A 21,454-nucleotide genomic window follows, 5' to 3' on the forward strand; every position below is an offset into this window, starting at 1 on the left:
TGTGTGTGTGTGTGTGTGTGTGTGTGTATTCAATTTTGCCATTCTAGGATTCTAACCTTTAGTCTAACATAATTTGTTATGATGCATGTCATAGTTTGAGTATACTTAGCTCAGGGAGTGGCACTATTAGGAGCTGTGGCATTGTTGGAGTAGGTGTGGCTTTGTTGGAGGAAGTGTGTCATTGTGGGCATGGGCTTTAACACCCTCATCCTAGCTCCCTGAAAGTTAATATTCTCCTTTTTGCTTGTTAGTTTAAGGGCGTTAAAAGCCCAAAACGACTAAGGGGGAAGTCTGAGCTTCCAGTTCAATGAAATATTTGTTGTGGCTCTTTGCAGGAGCACTCCCCACTCTGGAACCAAAACTTCTAGGCCAACAGAACTTAGAGTTGTGATGTCAAGAAGCAAAAACATTCCTAGTGGGTCACTAAGATTGGTAGTGAGTGGAACTATTCCTTTTTCACTCCTTGATTCCTGGACCAGTGGGTCCTGTCTATGGGAAAAACTGTACCATATATGGGATGCTGATTCAAAGCATATACTGCCTTCTGAAGATCCGTGCTCCACCCCTCCGTGCTGCTGCCACCTAGTTAGCACTGTAACTGCATCTTCAAAAGGCCATTCCATCTTTCTATCAGACCAGCTGCTTCAGGATGATGGGGAACATGGTAAGACCAGGAATTCCATGATCGTGGGCCCACTGTCATATTTCTCTGGCTGTGAAATGAGTTCCTTGGTCAGAAGCTATACTGTGTGGAATACCATGACAATAGATAAGGCATTCTGTTAGTCCACAGATGGTGGTTTGGGCAGAAGCACTACACGCAGGAAAGGCAAATCCATGACCAGAATAAGAGTATCTACTCCAGTAAGAACAAAATGTTGTCCTTTCCACGGTGGAAGTGGTCCAATGTAGTTAACCTGCCACCAGATTACTGGATGGTCACCTCAAGGAATGGTGCCATACCTGGGGCTCAGTGTTGGTCTCTGCTGTTGGCAGATCTGGCATTCAGCAGCAGCTGTAGCCAGGCCAGCTTTGGTGAGTGAAAGTCCATGTTGAGCCCAAGTATAACCCCATCTCTGTTACTATGGCCACTTTGCCTCAAGATTTCCATGTCAGGATCCAGGTCAGAAGCCCATGTCTTCCAGCCTCAAGATTTATTTATTTATTTATTTATTTATTTATTTGGACATTTAGACATTTTCTTAATTTACATTTCAAATATTATCCTCTTACCTAGTTTCCCCTCCGAAAATCCCCTATCCCTTCTCCCCTCCCTCTTCTCACCAACCCACCCACTCCTGCTTCCTGGCCCTGGCATTCCCCTATACTGGGGCATAGAGCCTTCACAGGACCAAGGGTGTCTGCTTCCACTGATGACCGACTAGGCAATCCTCTGCTACATATACAGCTAGAGACATGAGTCCCACCATGGGTTTTCTTTGGTTAGTGGTTTAGCCCCAGGGAGCTCTGGAGATACTGGTTAGTTCATATTGTTGTTCCTCCTATGGGGCTGAAAACCTCTTCAACTCCCTGGGTACTTTCTCTAGCTCCTTCAATGAGGACCCTGTGCTCCATCCAATGCATGGCTGTGAGCATCCACTTCTGTATTTGTCAGGTACTGGCAGAGCCTCTCAGGAGACAGCTATATCAGGCACCTGTCAGCAAGTTCTTGTTGGCATCCATAATAGTGTCTGGTTTTGGCGGTTGTTTGTGGGATGGATCCCTAGGTGGGGAAGTCTCTGGATAGTCCAACCTTTCGTCTTAGCTCCAAACTTTGTCTCTAACTCCTTCCATGGGTATTTTGTTCCCTCTTCTAAGAAGCACTGAAGTATCCACACTTTGTTCTTATAGAGGAGAAAGTAGGGAAGAGCCTTGAACATATGGGCAGAGGGGAAAAAAAGTCCCTGAATGGAACACCAATAGCTTATGCTCTAAGATCAAGTATTGACAAATGGGACTTCATAAAATTGCAAAGCTTATGTAAGGCAAAGGACACTGTCAATAGGACAAAACAGCAACCAACAGATTGGGAAAAGATCTTTACAAATCCTAAATCTGATAGAGGGCTAATAACCATTATATACAAATAACTCAAGAAATTAGACTCTAGAAAACTAAATAACCCTATTAAAAATGGGGTACAGAGCTAAACAAAGAATTCTCAACTGAGGAATACCAAATGGCTGAGAAGCACCTAAAAAAATATTCAGCATCCTTAGTCATCAGGGAAATGCAAATCAAAGCAACTCTGAGATTCCACCTCACACCAGTCAGAATGGCTAAGATCAAAAATTCAGGTGACAGCAGATGCTGGTGAGGATGTGGAGAAAGAGGAACACTCCTTCATTGCTGGTGAGATTGAAAGCTGGTACAAACACTGGAAATTAGTCTGGCAGTTCCTCAGAAAACTGGATATAGTACGACTGGAGGATCCAGCAATACCACCCCTGGGCATATACCCAGAAGATGCTCCAACATGTAATAAGGACACGTGCTCCACTATGTTCATAGCAACCTTATTGATAATAGCCAGAAGCTGGAAAGAACCCAGATGTCCCTCAACAGAGGAATGGATACAGAAAATGTGGTACATTTACACAATGGAGTACTATGCAGCTATTAAAGACAGTGAATTTATGAAAATTTTAGACATATGGATGGATCTGGAGGATATCATACTGAGTGAGGTAACTCAATTACAAAAGAACACACATGATATGCACTTACTGATAATTGGATATTAGCCCAGAAGCTCGGAATACCCAAGATACAATTAGCAAAACACATGAAACTCAAGAAGAAGGAAGACCAAAGTGTAGTCCAGCCTCAAGATCTTGATCACAGGTGTGCCTTCCATTTCTGGATTGTAGTTCATTCGAGATACAGTCAAGTTGACAACCAGGAATAGCCAGGATCCACTGGTCTAGGAATCAAGGTTTGGAAAAATGTGATGGCTTGTATATGCTTGGCCCAGGGAGTGGCACTATTTGGAGGTGTGACCCTGTTGCAGTAGGTGTGTCACTGAGGGTATGGGCTTTAGTACCCTAGTTCTAGCTGCCTGGAAGCCAGTATTCTGCTAGCAGCCTTCAGATGAGGATGTGGAGCTCAGCTCCTCCTACTCCATAATTTCTTGGATGCTGCCCTATTCCCACCTTGATGATAAGGGACAGAACCTCTGAAATTGTAAGCCAGCCCCAATTAAATGTTTGCCTTATAAGAGTAGCCTTGGTCATGGTATCTGTTCACAGCAGTAAAACTATAACTAAGACAAAAAGGGAACAGTTGCATTTCCTATCAATCCTAGTGACACACAAGGAACATTTTTGCTTCCTGTGTCCACTCCTTGTACCAACTTCTGTCTTAGGGTTTTACTGCTGTGAACAGACACAATGGCCAAGACAACTTTTTTTTTTTTTTTTTTTTTTTGGTTTTTCAAGACAGGGTTTCTCTGTATAGCCCTGGCTGTCCTGGAACTCACTTTGTAGACCAGGCTGGCCTCAAACTCAGAAATCCGCCTGCATCTGCCACCTCCGCCCAGCTAAGACAACTCTTATAAGGACAACATTTAGTTGGGGCTAGCTTACACGTTCAGAGGTCCATTATCTTCAAGGCAGGAACATGGCAGTGTCCAGAAAGGCATGATATAAAAAGAGATGAGAGTTCTACATCTTGTTCTGAAGGCAAAAGGAGAAGACTGGCTTCCAGGGAGCTAGGTTGAAGGTCTTAAAGCCTATACCCTCAATGACATACTTCCTCCAACAAGGCCACTCCTTCTAATAGTACCAATTCCTGGGGCAAGCATATTCAAACCATCACAATGTACAAATGTATATCCATAGTGAAAACTATTAGATGCACTAACATTTAAAATATTTTCATTTTGAAATAGTTTTATATTTATAGAGAAGTTACAGAAAAACCATAGATAAGTAAATAACATTCTTCAAACATATTCTCTCTCAGGAAATGCTTTATATAATTATGGTATGGTCTTCGACTTGGGCTTTCTTTTTTATAATAATAATAATATGATTAATAATAAAAATTATTTTTAGTTTATGTGTGTTAGTGTTTTGCCTAATATGTATCTGTTGGATCCCCTGGAATTAGTTATAGACAGTTGTGAGCTGCCATGTGAGTGCTGGGACTTGGACTCAGGTCCTCTTGAAAAACAACCAATGCTCTTAACCACTAAGACACCTCTTCAGCACCTGTCTTAGGATTTCTAGTGCTACACTAAAATACTATGATCAAAAATATCAACACAGGGAGGAAAGGGTTAATTTCAGCATATGACTCTCAGGTTACACTCCATCAGTGATGGAGGTCAGGGTAAGACATAAAATTGGAGGCAGGAATTAATGCAGAGGCCATGGAGGAGTGCTGCTTACAGCACTGAGGACCACCAGCCAAGAGGTGACACCATCCCTAGTGAACTAGGGACGCTCCTATACCAACAATTAATCAAGAATGACATACAGGCTTGCATGGATATTAATTTTAGGGAGTAATTTACTCAATTACAATCCCCTCTCCTCAGATATGTGTAGATTTGTGTCAAGTTAACAAAACCCATCCAGTTTACTTCTCAAAAATATATTAACCTCAGCCCAGTACAATATAGATTTTATATGAAAAATTTTACTTATCTTTTATTTTCTACTCTTATTCCAATCCTATGCCTTCTATTACATTTGATCATCATGTCTTCTTAGTCTCTCAATCTATGGCACTTTATCATACAAGTATCAAAACCTGTTATTTGTAGAGTATCTCAATTTGCTTTTCCATGATTATTTTCCATGATTACATTGAAGTTATATAGTAATGTTGCCCTGCTTAGTCCAACATGTAGATATATGACATCCCTATTTATTATTGGGGATATTAAACCATTACCTTGATAATGTGGTTTCTGACAGGATTCCTCATCATAAATTATACTTTTCTCTGCTCAGCCCGGAAATAAATGTCTGTTTTAGGAAATATACTTTGAGAGGATGCAGCATCTTATTCTGCTGAAACTTTCTTGAACCCATTGATGGATTGCTCTTGTCATGCATATCACTATGGCACTGTAATCATGGTTTCCTAGTTCTTCCCTTTCTTCTACATCTATTAATTAGGATGCTTCTATTTAAAAGACTGTATTGGTTATTTTTCTCTGTGAAAAAATACCTGACAGAACAATTTAATGGAATAGAATAAGGATTTATTTGGTCTCACAGTTTGAGAGGATACAGTCCATCACAGAGAGGGTGGAGAAAATGTAATAGAGTTGTTAAGACAAGTCATATAATAGAAATTACTTTTAATGGATAACAGAGAGAAAATATGAAGAAAAGGAGATAGTGTCAATAAGTTATCTGTAGGAGAATATTGCATTATCTAACACCTGCTCTGGTTGGAGCAGAGGAAGTGCCACTATCCTGACTGAAGCAATGTTGATCAAAAGACATACTTGTTATGGGGCATGGAGAAGGAATGGGACCGAGGCTTACAAAGGGAAGCAGGAACAACAGAGGGTCAGAGGATAAAGGAAAAGAGAATCACTAAAGTACACTTTGTCTGAAAAATGTTAATATCTAATACCTTATATGCTATCTTAAAAACAAGGCACTCATGTCCCTCCCTTTGACTACCAGGCTAGTAAAACAACTGTCTTCATGAAGTTGGAAGTATTCCAGGAGTCTCTTAGTGGGGAGAGACCCCCCCAAATCTTTGGTACAGACAGAAGGGAAACTTGTCTCCCAGGAAGAGATTACACCAGTTCTAACAATTTGTCAGGCCACCTTGTAGGACAGACTGGAACCAAACAATGATGGCCATTGTTAAGGCCATATCTTGACCAGAACTGTTTAGTTATATACACACCTCTTGCCTTCTATTTAAATCTAAACCTCCTGTTAGACATGGACTTAGAGGGGTAGAGGTCACTGGACCTACTTGTTTTGCTTTACAGTGTGGCTCCTTTCTCTGCTCTTCACTGTCAGTTGTCACTTTAATTGTCCCGTTGAGGATGGGTGGCTAAGCCTAGCTTTTAGGGCTGCCAGAGTCTAGGACTTTTATCCTAAGAACTCTGATTACAGAAGGAGGAGCCAGGAAACCATTTGGAAATTAAGGCTACAGTTTTAAGATTTTATGACAACTAAACATTGACAGATCTAAGAATCCCCCCAAACCCAACAAAACAATTGTTGAAAGCTGCATCATAACACATTGTAATCAAACTGATTTTTTTTAAAAATGGTAAAGGCAAATAATGATAGCAACAAAAGGAAAAGCAGTATATTTTATAATGATGAACAAAAGTGATTCAGTTTTCTTGTCAGAAATCATGAAAGCTAGAAGACAATAGGTTGTCATATTAAATGTACTGAAAGAAAAAAAATAGTCATCTTAGAAATTGAAAGCCAATGAAAATATTTCTCCAAAGTGAAAGTGAAATAAAGAATTCAGGAAAAATCAAGGAGGAGCATAGCCCACAGAAAAATGTGCCAAATGTTTGTGTAGATATGTAATATATAAAGAGAATTAAATTGGTATTCTAGTCTACTTAGATGAAAATTATTGATTTAAATGTATAATGATATAGTATAGTATAATATGTCACTACTTATTAAATCTGTAGGTATAAAATGTATGACAACTGTAGCATAACAGCGAAGAAGGGAAAATGGAAGCTTAATTTTGAGAATTTTTTATAGTATGTGCCAAGTGGTATAATATTGTTTGAAGGTATATTGTGCTGAGTTAAAGGCTTTAATGTGAAGAGTAGAACAAACAATACAAATGAATCAGAGCTAGCTGATAAAGCCCATAGTGAAGAGGATGAAGAACCATGAAAGTAATTAACAAGAAGAAAGAAGAGGAGAAATAATGAAGTAAGACCAGATGGGACAAATAGAAATTGGGTAGGGAGGTTGTAGATTTCGATTAAAAAAAATCAATAATGTAATTAAATGTAAAAATCTGAACACTGTCATTAAAATACTGCCCAACTGAATAAAAATGCAAGACTAAAAACATTTTAGTTGTAAATATGCATACAACTTAAAAGGCAAAACAAAAAGATAGGAAAAGATACAGCAAACATGTGCTAATGAAAAAAAAAATGTTGGAATGGCTAACTAACATTAGGCAAGGCAGAGTTTAGTGTGGGGCATAAAACCAGGGATAAAGGGGAATTATTTATAGTCATACACAGGTCAATTCATCAAGACGTTTTTGTATTTAATAGTAAGCTTTAAAACATGTGAAGCAAAAGCTGATGGAAGCAGAAGAGGAAGAAGAGTCAAAGCCACAATTATAGGTGCTAGTCTAGCACCCTTTTAACTCACCGGTAGAGAAATAGGAAGCAAATCAGTAAAACTGTAGAAGACTTGAAATTCATAATAAACCAAATTGATCTAATTGACTTTCACATGACACTCTACCCACACAAAAACACAATACACATCATTATCAGAGGATGTTCACTAACAAAAGACTGTATTCTGGGTTGTAAAAAAAATGCTTCCATATGCTTACGAGAATGGAAATGATAAAAAGGATATTCTTTGATCTCCATGCAATCAAACAAAATATCAACTAACTCCCTGACTTATGTTTTTAACAGCTTTTAAAAGATCTACTTTACATACCATAATACTAATCCATATATTAATATAGTCACAGATCTCTGCAACCATTGCATAGCCAAATTTATACTTTAAATTTATTTGCATTTCTAGTTTTATTTGTTTACTTTTATCTGCATGAGTGTTTTGCCTACATGCATGTATGTGCACCATGTGTGTGCCTAGTGCCCACAGAGTTTCGGAGCCCCTGAGACTGGAGTTACAGATGGTTTTGAGACAGCATGTAGGAACTGTAAGAGCAACAAGTTCTTTTAACTGCTAAGCCAGATCTTTGTCTCTTATTTGTATCTTAAATTATGTATCTATCTCTCTGTGTATGCCATATAGGTGTAGGTGCCCACAGAGGCCAGATTCTAGAGACACAGTTGGTTGTGAGCTGTCTGATGTGGTTGCTAGGCACTGAACTCAGGTCCTCTGTAAGAACAGCATCTTTTCAGCCTCTCCTTTCCACAGTCAATTTTTTTAAAGATATTCACTTCAAAGAGAAGACCTGCATCCTTAGACCAACATCCTCTTATCTCCTACCCTCCCTAGACTTAAGCAAGCACTAATCAATTTTCTGTTTCTTTAAATTTCTCTACTCTAAATTTCCCATTAACGGAGTTACATGGTATATAGCGTTATTTTCCTGGCTTCTTTATTTTTTATTTACCTGATTTCTTGGTGTTAACTAAGTTTTATGTATTTAATAGCCTTTCAGGTTTGATTCTCTCTGTAGTTCCTGCTCATGTTTTTGCATAATTCAACGGCCTAGGATGCTAAGCACACACTTCTCCTGTGAGCCATCCTCTAGATCATTTAAAGTGGCTGCTTGTCTTTTTTGATTGGAAAATTTATAAATGTGAATCTTTGCCAGTTATATATGTTTAAAATACCTTTTTTCCAGTCTGTTTTATCTTAAAACTTTTTATATTGTCCTTGTTATAGAAGTGATTTAATTAAATGAGGTCAAATTTATTAATATTTTAAAACTTTGTTTTTTGTTCTTTTCTGTTTCAAGATCTATGTCAATCATTTTTCTTGTCACTGTAAACAAATACTTGGTAAACAAATACTTGATTCAAAGCAACTTAATGGCAGAAAAGTTGATTTGTCTCCTAGTTCAGTCCATTCCATCATGGTGGGGAATATACAGCAGCAGTCAAGGCTTCATACATCCTTGGGACCAGGAAGTAGAGATGCATGGTGCTGGTTTTCACATGGCTTTGCCCTTTTGCCGCCTTTATTCAGTCCAGGACTCCAAACCATGGGATAGTGCTGCCACATTTAGGGTGAGTCTTCCCTATTCTACTGAGTTAAAACTCTCTGAAATATGATTCACAGAAAAGCTTAGAGGTGTTTTTCCCTAATACCCTAGGCTCTTCTCAATCTAATCAAACTGACACTCAAATCAGTCATCAAAATGGCCCACTTTAAGTGCCTTTTAAATTACTACTTTTATTTTTGAGATTTGTAATGTAATATAAGTTGTTCATTTATCTTTGTAATTGAACAGAACCTTCCTAGCTCTGTGCTCCAGCCTTCCATATGTGACTATGTAGGCTGATTGTTTTTTTTTTTCCTGATTTTAACTAATACAGTTTATGTTTTAGGTTTAAAGAAGAATTGAGCTGAAAATACAGAGAGTTTGCATGTATCCTTTCAGTTTTCCCTAATATCAATATCTTCCATTAGTGTGATGTACCCATTAAAATTGATGAAACAATTAACACATTATCAATAACTAAAGCAAATCACTTACATTGATACTTATCCATTGTATTACATGATGTTAACAGGTTTTGAAAAATATATCGTGTTATATAGCCACTATCACAGAATCATACAGAATAGTTGTACTGTCCTAAGAACTCCATGTATCATACTGCTCCACTCTTCTCCCTTCAAACTCCTGGCAACCATGGATCTTCTTTCTTCTGTCTCCATTACTTAATCTTTCAGAACATCATATAAATGACACCAGTGGTTACTGGATGAGCTTAGCTCCGTAGCTGAACTGAATTCTCAAGTTCATTACCTATTGTATTTGCTTCACCACTATGTTAACTATATAATGAATTAACTTGCATGTTTACTGTTTATAACTTTATTTGGGTTTTGCTCCAAAGATTCACTATGCTGTTTAGGCTTTGAACTCTGTATCTACCTGCCTCAAGCTCCTAAGTATTAGGATTTCAGGCATGTACTATCAAGCCTAACTCAACTATCTCTGTGTGTCTGTGTGTGCAAGCATGTGCTCATGTACCATGCATATTCAAACTACCACAGGCGTACTCTATATTTTTTTCCATTTAGTACCTACAATTACCATATCCAATAACTAAGTACTCCAACAAATGATGTAACTAGGATTTGCATCTAGGTTTCTTGGATTATAAAGTCTGCCTCCTGTCCATTAGACTACTATCATGGAAAGAGAATGGGAATGTGTAGTTTGAGTCTCAGCTATAACACATGCTAGCTATATGATGATAGGAAAGGACTTAATTGCTCTGAGTTTTAGTTTTTTAATCAGTTAAATGAGGATAATATACAATACACATGTATATACACAGATCACTAGAAGGATTAAACAATAGTGTAGGGTGGTGATACTAAAATATAGGCCGTAGTTAACTCACAAACAGGCACACAGGCTAACCTCCAGGTGCCACATTACTTACTCTGTCAAATTTTCACCCCCAATTTAAGTTTTATTGAATAGCTTTATAGTTTTTCCCATCTCAGAGATTTAGTTAAGTTTCTCTTTCAAAATCCCCTTTTGGTATTTCACTAAGTAATTATTCTCAAATTCATTCATTCAAAGCCACCCCCCCCCCAACCCATACACACATTTCACACATACACACAAGACACACCTTTAATCAGTAAGACAGCTCTGGTTTGTCATTCACTCAAACCTGTGTTTAACAAGCCCCATTGTCCTGATTGTAGAGGAGCCATCAGGAATCCTGGCTATGCTGGGCCTTGGTGAAATGAATAGCTATCAGTGTTCAAAAGAACAAATCTGAGAAGAAAGAACTAGTCTAGTAAGCCAAGTCTTGCCAGTAGGCAGTCATTTTCTTCCACATATTGTTAAAAAAAAAGTTTGAGCTCTGCTGATGCCTGTTTTGCAGGAACCATTGTCATCTGTTCCATTTGTATCTTTCTCCTAATCCTGAGAAGCAACTCTCCTCCAAACAAATCGTAAGTGGCAAGGGAAGCGCTCCTGCCCTAGCTGTGCTATGCATGTGTCTTCATTTTGTACAATTTTTCCCTTTCTAGACTATCACTCCTCAAGCTTTACACTGATATTTGGCCTCATCCTCATCCAAGTTCCCTTCCTGTTTGAACTCTCCTTATATCCACACACATAATTAACTTGAATCCCCTAACCCAGCAACCGAAAGACTGGTGTACATTCTCTAACCAACCGAAATGAGAGCTTCGGGTGCTCTTTATCTGTGCCTAGCCCATGCTTGCTACTAATTTCCAACAATCTCAAAACCCCAGATAATATATTTTTTTTGTCATTTGAGACATTAGAGATGGGAAAAGGATCATGGTTTATATAGCCACTAGGCACAAATCTACTTCTTTGCAAATATTTTCCACTTCTTGTCCCCTATACCTCTGAGTAACCTGAAATACAACAAAAATGATATGTGTCACAGCCCTGTATTTTGGACTGTGCCTTAAAAATATGTATCACACTGAGATTCCCCCACACATGGCACACAAAAATAACTTGACCCCGAACAACCCCAATCCCTTTCCACAGATATTTGGCCCAAGGAAAGCAAATATTTCCACAGTTAACTCTTTCTCTCATATTCTTTTCTATATATGCTAAGTCCCAGTTTAGGAAGGAAAAACTATTTGTCACATTCTTGCATGGCCATTCTACATGAGATTGAGTGGGTAACAGGCAGAACTGAAAAGGAAATGCCTGTAATATTTAGTTAGTGTGGTCATAATATTTGACTTGGCTTCATTTCCTGAAATGCAAATATAAATGCCCCACTTTATTTGCAAGTCAGTACTTTTTCAACAGGGAGCACTGGATGAGCCTGTTTGAGTCCTGGTGATGTTGGAACAGAGTGATACATTAGCTGGGAGTTAGAGTAGTTGTGCTGAGCCCCCGAGTAACTGTGGTGTGGTATCTAGGAAGCTGCTGAGGGAAGAGGCCATATGTCCATGCATTAATCTCACCTGAGAGCTTGGAAAATTATCACAGTTCAGTCTTGCGAGAAAACCCATTTCACTTGTTCCTGTCGCAGGCCATGAAAAGAGGCCTGTCACAGAGAAGGTCATTGAAAAGAGCTCAGATGCTAAGGTAGAATTATTCAAGTCAGATCTGAAGTGTTACCACTTCAATAAATTTCTTAAGATCCTTTTGGTCTGCCTTCTCTCTTGCTCCGTAGATCACATGGAACTATTGTTTCATTGACTGTTTGAAGACCACAATGCTTTGATCTTCATTATCATCAAGTGAGGAGGTCAAAAAATGACCATAAAGTCAAGCAACAAATTTTAGTAGACATGGCTTTAAAAGTTTTTTATAAAATGTAGATTTGTTCTTAATGTCAGAGCTGGTGTGATGGCTCAGTGGGTAAAAGTTCTTGTGCAAGCATGGTGAGTTAGGTTCAGGCCCTGAAACCCAGAGTGGAACAAGAAAACTGACCTCAGAAAGAAAGTTAAGCTGTTCTCTCACTTCCACATGTATACTGTGGCATGCATGTACACACACACACACACACACACACACACACACACACACACACACACCACACCACCACCATCACTATAAAAATTTAAAAATAACTTCTTGGCATATGAGCCACAGACCTGAAGCCAGAGAGCAGTTTAACCCACTAGATGATCTCAGAGGCTTGTTGCCCTCTCTGGTGGCTCCTCTTCTATTCCTATCTACATTTTGTGGGGGGATTGGTCTGAGTGCCATCTCTAGCTTCTCTGTTATGCAGCCTGTTGTAGGGTCGACATCCATCACACATTTCAGAGGTTGTTCACGCACTGAGGACAGTGTAATGGTAAGTATGCTAACAAAGCTACAGTAGAAACCATGGAGGATTTTGGAGAGCAGAGTGAAAACAAAAATAAATCTACAGTACAGAATTTCATAGAGCTTTCATTTAAATAAACTTAGTGTTCTGTCTTCTGCATGTTCGGCGGGCTTGCTCCCAGGCTACTTGTAGGAGCCGAAGAGAATTCTGATATAGATTGGGCTGTGTCCTTAGCTGGACAGTCTAGTGAAGAGGAACAAGCAAATGGGACTTCAGAATCATGTCCCTGAAAAGCTGCTGGGGAGTGCTGGGAATTGTTTAAAGTGATAAGAACAGGCCGGTGGCTGGAACTTTGTAGTAGATCATTTGTCTAACCTATACAGCACCTAAGTTCAATACCAAGTACCAAAAATAGGAAAAAAAAAAAGAAATGCTTTCAATGCATGATGGTACAAGACTGTAATCTCAGCATTTAGGTTGCCAAGGCAAGAGCTTTATGAATTCATGGAGACTTTGTGAAAGAAAGAAAGAAAGAAAGAAAGAAAGAAAGAAAGAAAGAAAGAAAGAAAGAAAGAAAGGAAAGAAAGAAGGAAGGAAGAAAGGAAGAAAGGAAATAGGAGGAAGGGAGAAGGGACTTAAGGGCAGTGTGTATGTGTGTCACATGGACACTGGTATCTGAAGTGGAGGCCTGTCCTGCGGGCCAGGTGTAACTAGGATCATGGGGATATTGGGTATGTTGTACTTGATTGTCAGATGTTAAACTATAGATACCAAAAGCTTATCAGCATCTGGGTAGAAGAATGGGTGTATTTGTCACCTCTGATGGAGGCTAGGTAGAAGGAGGACATGGAGATGAGACCTGATTAAAACACACTCATGCTTAGGGTTAGGACTGAAGTCCATCGAGAAGCTGGAGTACTTTGAAGAAAAACAAGGCAGAGTATATCTCCATGGGATCAGCCAACATGCCTGGGACAGGGCAAAGCTGGGGCTCTGTAGGCACAGAGTGTGGGGCTTCCTTGGCCTCACCAGCTATTGCCTCAACGCAGCATGACAGAGACTGCAGCTAACTCTGAGAGGGTGAGACTGTATGGAGAGACCAGGGTTTGGCAGTGAGCAGAGGGACCTGCAGAGCTGACAGCTCCTCTTGGCAACTTGTCCATCTTCACTTGTATTAAAAGTCACCTGGGTATGTACTCCTCACTCATCTAAACATTTTAATGTAGTTTATTGTTTTCTCTAGTTTTATTTTGTAACAATGTCTTACCTAGTTCAATCTGGCCTCCAACTGGCTATGTAGCCAAAAAAAAAAAAAAAAAAAAAACAACAACAACAAAAAAAACCCAAACTTGATCTTCTGCTCTCCTGGTTCCCCCACTCTAGCACTAGGATAGACATTACATGTATACACGTGTATATTAGTATATCACACACATATGTGTATAATCATACAACAGTTTTGATGAGACACCTTCTCTGGTCAGGACTGCTCTTTTCTGAGTAGACTAGTGACACTGATGGCTGTGTCCTTGAAGGTCTCCCTTGGTCTCTAAGGGGTTTCAGCCAAGCAGATTGACAACTAGAAAGTAGTGTAGACAACATAGTGACAAAGTGCAGCAGATTCTAATAGGAACATCTGGGGAGAAACTGATTCCTATTGTCCTTACCACTTTGACAGGCACTATATTGTTGTCATTGTCATTGCATTGTTGTCCTCCTCCTCCTCCTCTTCCTCCTCCTCCTGTTGTTGTTACTATAGAACGAGCTTAGGAAGGGGTACAAATTAAGGATGATTTGGCAAGATGGGATAGAGTATTAAAAAGAGGTGGAAGCAGAAACACTCAACTTCATCTGGATTTCTCCTAGTTAGCAGCAAAGTTTCATGGGATACTTCTCTTCCAGGAAGCTACAGAAACGTTTTTGCTTCCTTCTGGTTAAGGGGGTTTGTCCTTTGATGAACACTATGTGGAGGCCCTATGTTCTCTTGGGTCAAGAAGAAAATCCTCTTTCAATGATTGAAACGTGGGGGGGTTATTTCACAATGGACTGATAATCGCAAGCATGGCTTGTGAGGGAAAAAGAGGACTTTAGTGCTCAAGAAATGTAGATGGGAACAGGACAATAATGCCCTGCAACTTAGGACCCTTGGAGAAATTGTGCCACTAGGGACAAAGGAAAGGAAAGGAAAGGAAAGGAAAGGAAAGGAAAGGAAAGGAAAGGAAAGGAAAGGGAAGGGAAGGGAAGGGAAGGGAAGGGAAGGGAAGGGAAGGGAAGGGAAGGGAAGGGAAGGGAAGGAAAGGAAAGGAAAGGAAAGGAAAGGAAAGGAAAGGAAAGGAAAGGAAAGGAAAGGAAAGGAAAGGAAAGGAAAGGAAAGGAAAGGAAAGGAAAGGAAAAAGAAAAGAAGAAAGGTTTGGCAAGTGGTGGGGGAAATTTACATTGTGCCAAAATTCATGGCAAGGAAAGGAGGCAACTCTCAGTGGGCTCTCTGGCCACTTTCCATGTAAAAATGCCCTATTTTTTATGCCTAGAGCAGGAAATGTATATGTCTCCATGCTTTCTTCTTGCACTGTATTCCTGTGTTCCAGTTTCAGAAAACAACAGGAAGGAGTAGCCTATGGTCCTTCTCGGAAGTTGTCATTACTCCCCTACAGCTGTCTGCTCCATGGGCTCTTCTATTTGGTGAGGAGGACTCTTGAATGCCACCTTCTTGCTGGCAACTGGTCAAATATACTGAACTGGATGCTACTTTGTGGACTCACAGCTTCAATATTCACAAAATGCCTCCAAGAGCTACTCTCTGTCCGCTGTATCCATCAAAGTGTCTGTTTTCCAGATGGCAAGGACCTGAAGCTGAGAGCACACAGTAAAGGCTGCAGTGGCATTGCTTAGGATTTGCATGCATGGTTGTTGACTACATAGCAGAGTGTTGAGCTCAGCTTGGATGACAGAGGAAGCCAATCCCTGTTTCCCCACTAAGTGGAGGCTGAGCTTCTCCAAACCATATTTCTGAGAGCACAAAGGAGACAAGCAGAAATTAGTTGGGACACATGAGGTTTGCCTCTAAAGATTAGGATCCATCTCTATTCATCCTGAAATAATGAAAAGCTATAGATTTAGAGGCAAAATGTATGAGCTCAATTCCCTTCTTTGTCACAAACTCATCACTCAGTCTGGCCCTCGATTTCCTCATTGGCAAAGGGAAAACATATCTAAGCACAGGCTTGTTGAGGAGGGAGTATGGTTAGTAATGTATTTTGGGGGAGGGGAGTGGTGGTCGGTTCATTCTCATCAAGTCCTCCATGTGAAGTGGATGTGCTGGGCATTCCTTCAGAGATGGCAGCCATAGTCATTCTGGAGTGGCTTTATTCTCAACTCCAACTGCAAGAATGTGCAGAAGGTGTATGCTCAGCACATAGAAACCTGTATTTGGCTACAAATGGTGGTAGGAGCCATTAACTGCTTCCCAGAACCATTGTCACAGTGTCCTCGGGACACAGCTACAACAGCTGTGAAAAGCCTCTCAAAGCTTTCCAAGGAGGCATCTCCTTAAAGGTGTACTGCTCAGTTCCGGGAGGAGTCTCAGTGTCATATTATGTCTAAATCCTAGTGAGCCTCCATTTTCCTGGTAAGCGCGGCTGTTGGAGCATCCAAGATCAGTTAGCATTCTGCTCCAGTGAATTAAAAAGTGAGAAGATAACCTCACAGTGATTAGGATGCAATGTGAGACTACTAGCACACCCCTGCCGAGCCTTCCTGTTTCCTGAGGGACATTCTGTTGTCATCCTTGCTTTCCAGGACATAGAGAAATGAAGTGATTTCCTCAGTATTACGTAACAGCTAGACAATTGAAGAGCCTGGGTAAAAATTCAGGAAGCCTGGCTTGTTCTTGTCTATTAGAAGGAGGGAGAGCACAATTTGTCCACACTGGAATCTCTCTCTCTCTCTCTCTCTCTCTCTCTCTCTCTCTCTCTCTCTCTCTCTTTCTCTCCAAGTCCTTTCAATTGGCTCAGGAAAGTAATTGCTGGAGAGAGAGCCATAGAACATATTCTACTCTAGAGCTGACTGATGTGGCATGGCCCTGCTGACAGCTGTGTTTGGAGCTTTTGGCTTCCAACAATACATTTTAAACCATCCAATTTGTAGCCATTTGTATGTTAGCCTTGGGAAACTAAGAGAGTAAGCCTGAGGGGGAGTCTTGATATAATATAGCTTCTCAAAAGCCATTGACGGTCAGAGTCAATAGGGACTCATATTAATAACACTAATCCTTTGGAAATATTGAGGAGAGCAGTTGGGCATGAGACGGACTCCTTCCTCTTCACATAGAAACAGCTATCTCGAGCAGCGGGGATGTCTGCTTGCTTAGCTGCTGGAGAGAAGCCTTAGTTCCCAGCCGTATCTAGGAAACCCCAAGAGTGGTCAGTTATAATGGCCCTCAGGAGGGCTTCTACATTCTGGTTAATTTACCTCTCAACTCACTTGAGCTATATTTCATCCCTTCTGGCATATTTTGTTTTGTACCTGATAAAATAGAAAATGGATGGCAAGGGAGTGAGGGGGCGAGAGAAGTATATTTGTTCATTTGCAGAACATTTTTACATTACTGGCACTGACATTTCTTTTGCCTGGAGACATATTTGAAATGAGGGTCTTAGATTAATGCTGTCAAGACTTTGGGGCTACAGAAAGGTCCTCTACTACATGTACCCCTCTCCCATGGGCTTCATGGCTCTGACTCAAGGGATTAGGTAGTCAGAGCTGCTGTATAGTTGGGAATGACTAAAGATTTGAGGGCAAGGTATTTGGGTCTTAGCATAAGTTCCTCGCCTTTTGAGTATGCCCAAGGCTCATCAGGTCCAAATATCTGGACTCTCACAGAACAAATAGGACCAGAGAAGTTTGTCCTAGCCAATCACAATCTGCTGACAGCCAATCTGGGGTTTTTCAACCCCAATGTGATTTCTGCCTTTGATTCACATTGGCTGACAGGCTTAGATCCTTTCCCGGGTCACTTGTGAGACCTAGGCTTAGATCCCTTCCTGGGTCACTGTGAGATTTAGGCATTGACTCATATGCCTAGACAGGCTTCGAGCCCTTTTCAGGTCACTGTGAGAGCTAGGCATGCCTGCTGAATTGGCTTTCCAGCTCCAGCTCCTCTGTCTTTCCTGGGAATGCACAGCTCAGCCAGCACACCACTGCTCCTGGAGCACCGTGACAGCACGCAGCTTTGTTAGTGATATCCTTGCCTTGTCCTTCTGTTAGATCTCAAGGATCAAGGTCAAGGCCTCAGTTTAATGTACCTCTGTATTTTTCACCCTATTCTCAGGAATCAGGTAAGTAGATGGCATGGAACAAGAGCTCAGCATTTGTTTATGAAATGAATGAGAATGAACATGGGAACAGTGACGTTTTGTGTTAAAGTAATACCGAGAATGAATTAAAATGCATTCATTTTCTCTTAAATTGCATTAGAAGTACATTAGAATTTCAGATGTTAGCAGAGAAGAAAATTACAGACAAATTCATATATTCTCATTCCATGGTGCTGGTTAACCCCCAAAGACTTAAGGGAGAAACAGTAGTCTAATGCTGCCATTCTGTTTTCCTCTCGTTTTCTTCTGCTGCTTGAAGAGCTGTGGCACCATTCATGCTTTGAAATACACTTTCTATAATATCAAGCCTCTTGCATGATGAATCCTTAAGATTAATTCCCAGCTGTTTCAGTCTTTTTTATTCTTTGCTCATACACTTTTTACTCTACTTAAAACTGGCACTGAGTCCCACACATGGCTGCCTGGCCAGTGCCATGGATGCCAGTGCTTGAGCGCTCTACCAAGTGCTGCTTGGGTAAGGCCAAGTGCTGCTCTGGGACCTCGGGTGTAAAAGGTTGGATATGGCTGGACTCTCTGTATGGCACTGTGAGAAGAGGTAGTGAACATACTGCTGGTGGGGCATAGCTTGTGAAAGAGTAACATAGGAGGTGCTACCTGTCCAGAAGTCCCTCTGGAATTTGGCTAGTAAGAGAGAGCCATATCCTTGAAGCTACTCATATATGGCTTTTCTATATCTCTCTAGCCTCTGTGAAAGCAGCTTAACAATGTTGCCTGCCACTAGAGAATTAGTAATAGAGAACAAGTTGGCCAGGTTCCTTTTACTGCCACATTTCTGAGCCAAGAGATCATGGGCCAGTTACTTAGTATCTTTGAATCTAAGCCTTCTCTTATATAAATGGGAGGTAATGGTGACTTGACAGATAGAAGACTGATCTCTGTGTACATTTGACAGAGCATAAATGGCATTCTATGCTATTGTTGTGAATGGCAAAGGAACAGGTGAATGGCATAGATGGCCATCGAGGGCTAGCTAAAGTTTCTTCTTGAGTACCTTTGCTGAGCACACTCTACCATTGCCCTTATCTAATGCTTGAGAAAAATGAGGGGCTGAGAAGTGAAACAGATTGCTTGGAGGTCACACAGCCACATTTCAGGGCTATCAAGAGGACTCAGTGAAGTAGCAATGACCATGATAGCCCTGATGTTACATCTCCACACTTCCTTACTTTCTCCTGTCTCTTACACACTGGTACAGAGAGCAGAATTGATGAACTGTGGAGGTGACTTAGTGGGTAAAATACTTATTGCACATACATGAGGACCCAACTTCAGATTCTTAGAACTCATCCAAAAGTGTAACAGTAGGGTTGTGGGGAATGAGTTCTCGCGTTGCTGTGCAAATCACCAGCCAGCAAGGCTCAGGAGAGAAAGAGACACGTCTGTTCAAGATGGCGAAGGACCTGGACGAACTTCTGGACGAAGTCGAAACCAAGATCTGCAGACTAGACCCCCTGAGGCTGGACCTGGGTCAGCGGCCCAAAGGAGGTGGCAGTGGCAGCTTACACAGCGGCGGCCAGAACGGAGCCCTGGAGAAAGAGACTCTCAGATCAACAGAAACACTTGAAAAAGAAGATGATCTTCAGTCTTATTAATGAAATATTCGAGGAGCCTGACTCTGACAAAAAATCTTTTCAAACATTTAAATCTAAATTTTCAAGTGACACATCTGTCAGAGCTCCCATACAAGGCGGCAGTAAAAGTTGCAGTCCAGTGCATCTCAGCGGAAGTACCATTCCATGTGGGATTGGAACAAATACTTCACAGAGAGCATGTGACAGACTGCGTTGTGTAGCCTGTGAGCTACAATATGTGGGATAAGTCATGTGACTACCTGTTCTTCAGGAACAACATGGCAGAATTCCACAAACTCGAAACAAAATTGATCGAGAAGAAAGGAGCATGGGCATATGCCTGCCAGTGTAGCTGGAGAACTGTTGAAGAACTCACTGACCTGCAAACAGATCATCTTCGCTGGGTGTGTGGTAAGCACTGAGGGTGCAGACAGCTGCACCTGTGAGAACAAGTTCCGGGTACCAACTTGACTACCAGTGCACAGCAGTATTGTGCCCGCTGGGAAAAGGCAACAAATGTTGTGTAACCACACATGTCTGAAGACCAAATGGACTGGAAAAGACATCCGTACTGTGACACCTTGGCATTCTTCCTTTCGACATGGACATTTTACTTTGGTTAAAATATCTGCGTTTGCCAGACTCTCTCCATTTAGGGGTTGAAATTGTGACATTTCGTCCAAATTTACAGCTTTTCCATAGCAACTGCCATACTGACTGCTAATGCATTCTAAAATGTTCCTCATGTATCATTGTTGTTAAAGAATACGCACTGGCATGGCAAAGAGGTCGGTGTATATGAGTGTTCACGGCTCTTCCTATTCTGATCCATCATTGTCCAAGACTATAAGTTGAACATGACAAAAAAGCAGATGACCATTGGTTAACTGAGGGGTTGGCAAGAGTACAGGAACATTGTAACCCTGCTTTATATGTATCTCATCTTGCCTCACCAACTCAATTCAGTATTATGCATAATAGTAATAGTAATAATGATGTTACCAGTTTTAGTATATTTTCCCCTTTGCTCATTGAAATATCAAAAGTTGTTTAGTTTTCTATTAGCAAGCATCAATTTATATATGTTTTTGATGCAACTAAAGTTACTAAAATCCTACAAATAAGTCATTGTTGGATTTTTCAGGTATACTCCATAACTCTAAGTGAGCAGCAGTAAGATGATTTTCAGACAACCCTTGGACTTTCTAATAGTATCAGGTTGGCCCATTCTTTATTGAAGCATAGAGAACCAATGGGTAGCTGTTGGGCTCCTGTGATATCACTGAGATGGGAGGAACTGTATCATACATAGTATCATACATGTTCAAGAAGTGCACTGCCTCAGTTTTACCTCCCAGTCCCATAGACATTTCAGGGCTTTTCTAGTCTGCTCGAATTCTATTCTGTGTGTCTACTTCCTGTGTGTGTATTACTTACGTGTGTGACTCAGGGCACTCTGAAAGGCTTGCTTTTCAGTTAACTCCATTTGCCACCAAGCAAATCCTCTGATTGCTGAAAGCTTTTTCCTAGGCTAGGGTAGCTTGGCAATAGAGTACTTGCATTGCATGTACTAGGCCCTAAATTGATTCCCAGTAGTACAAAGGAAAAAAGAAAGACCGAGAGGCAAGCTTTTCCTCACCATGACACATTTATGTACTTTAAAAACTTTAATTGCAGCAAAAGAAACCTCAAAGTGGCTGATGCTCAAATTTTGTATTAATATTATTTACAAATTTTCTTTTAATAAACCAATTTACTCCTCAAAAAAAAATTGTAGCAGTAATTCCAGAATCTCCATAAGTGGGGCCAGCTAGGCTAGGATACACAGCAATAAACAATTAGAATCC

General features: G+C 40.6%; 1 pseudogene; it reads left to right on the forward strand.

Annotated features, from left to right (window-relative positions):
• The first annotated feature begins 19,424 nt into the window (after positions 1 to 19,424).
• On the forward strand, positions 19,425 to 20,130 carry Gm8410 (annotated as a pseudogene).
• The last annotated feature ends 1,324 nt before the right edge of the window (positions 20,131 to 21,454 follow it).

This window comes from Mus musculus, chromosome X (genome assembly GCF_000001635.26).
Source record: "Mus musculus strain C57BL/6J chromosome X, GRCm38.p6 C57BL/6J".
In the NCBI taxonomy this organism is placed as follows: Eukaryota; Metazoa; Chordata; class Mammalia; order Rodentia; family Muridae; genus Mus; species Mus musculus.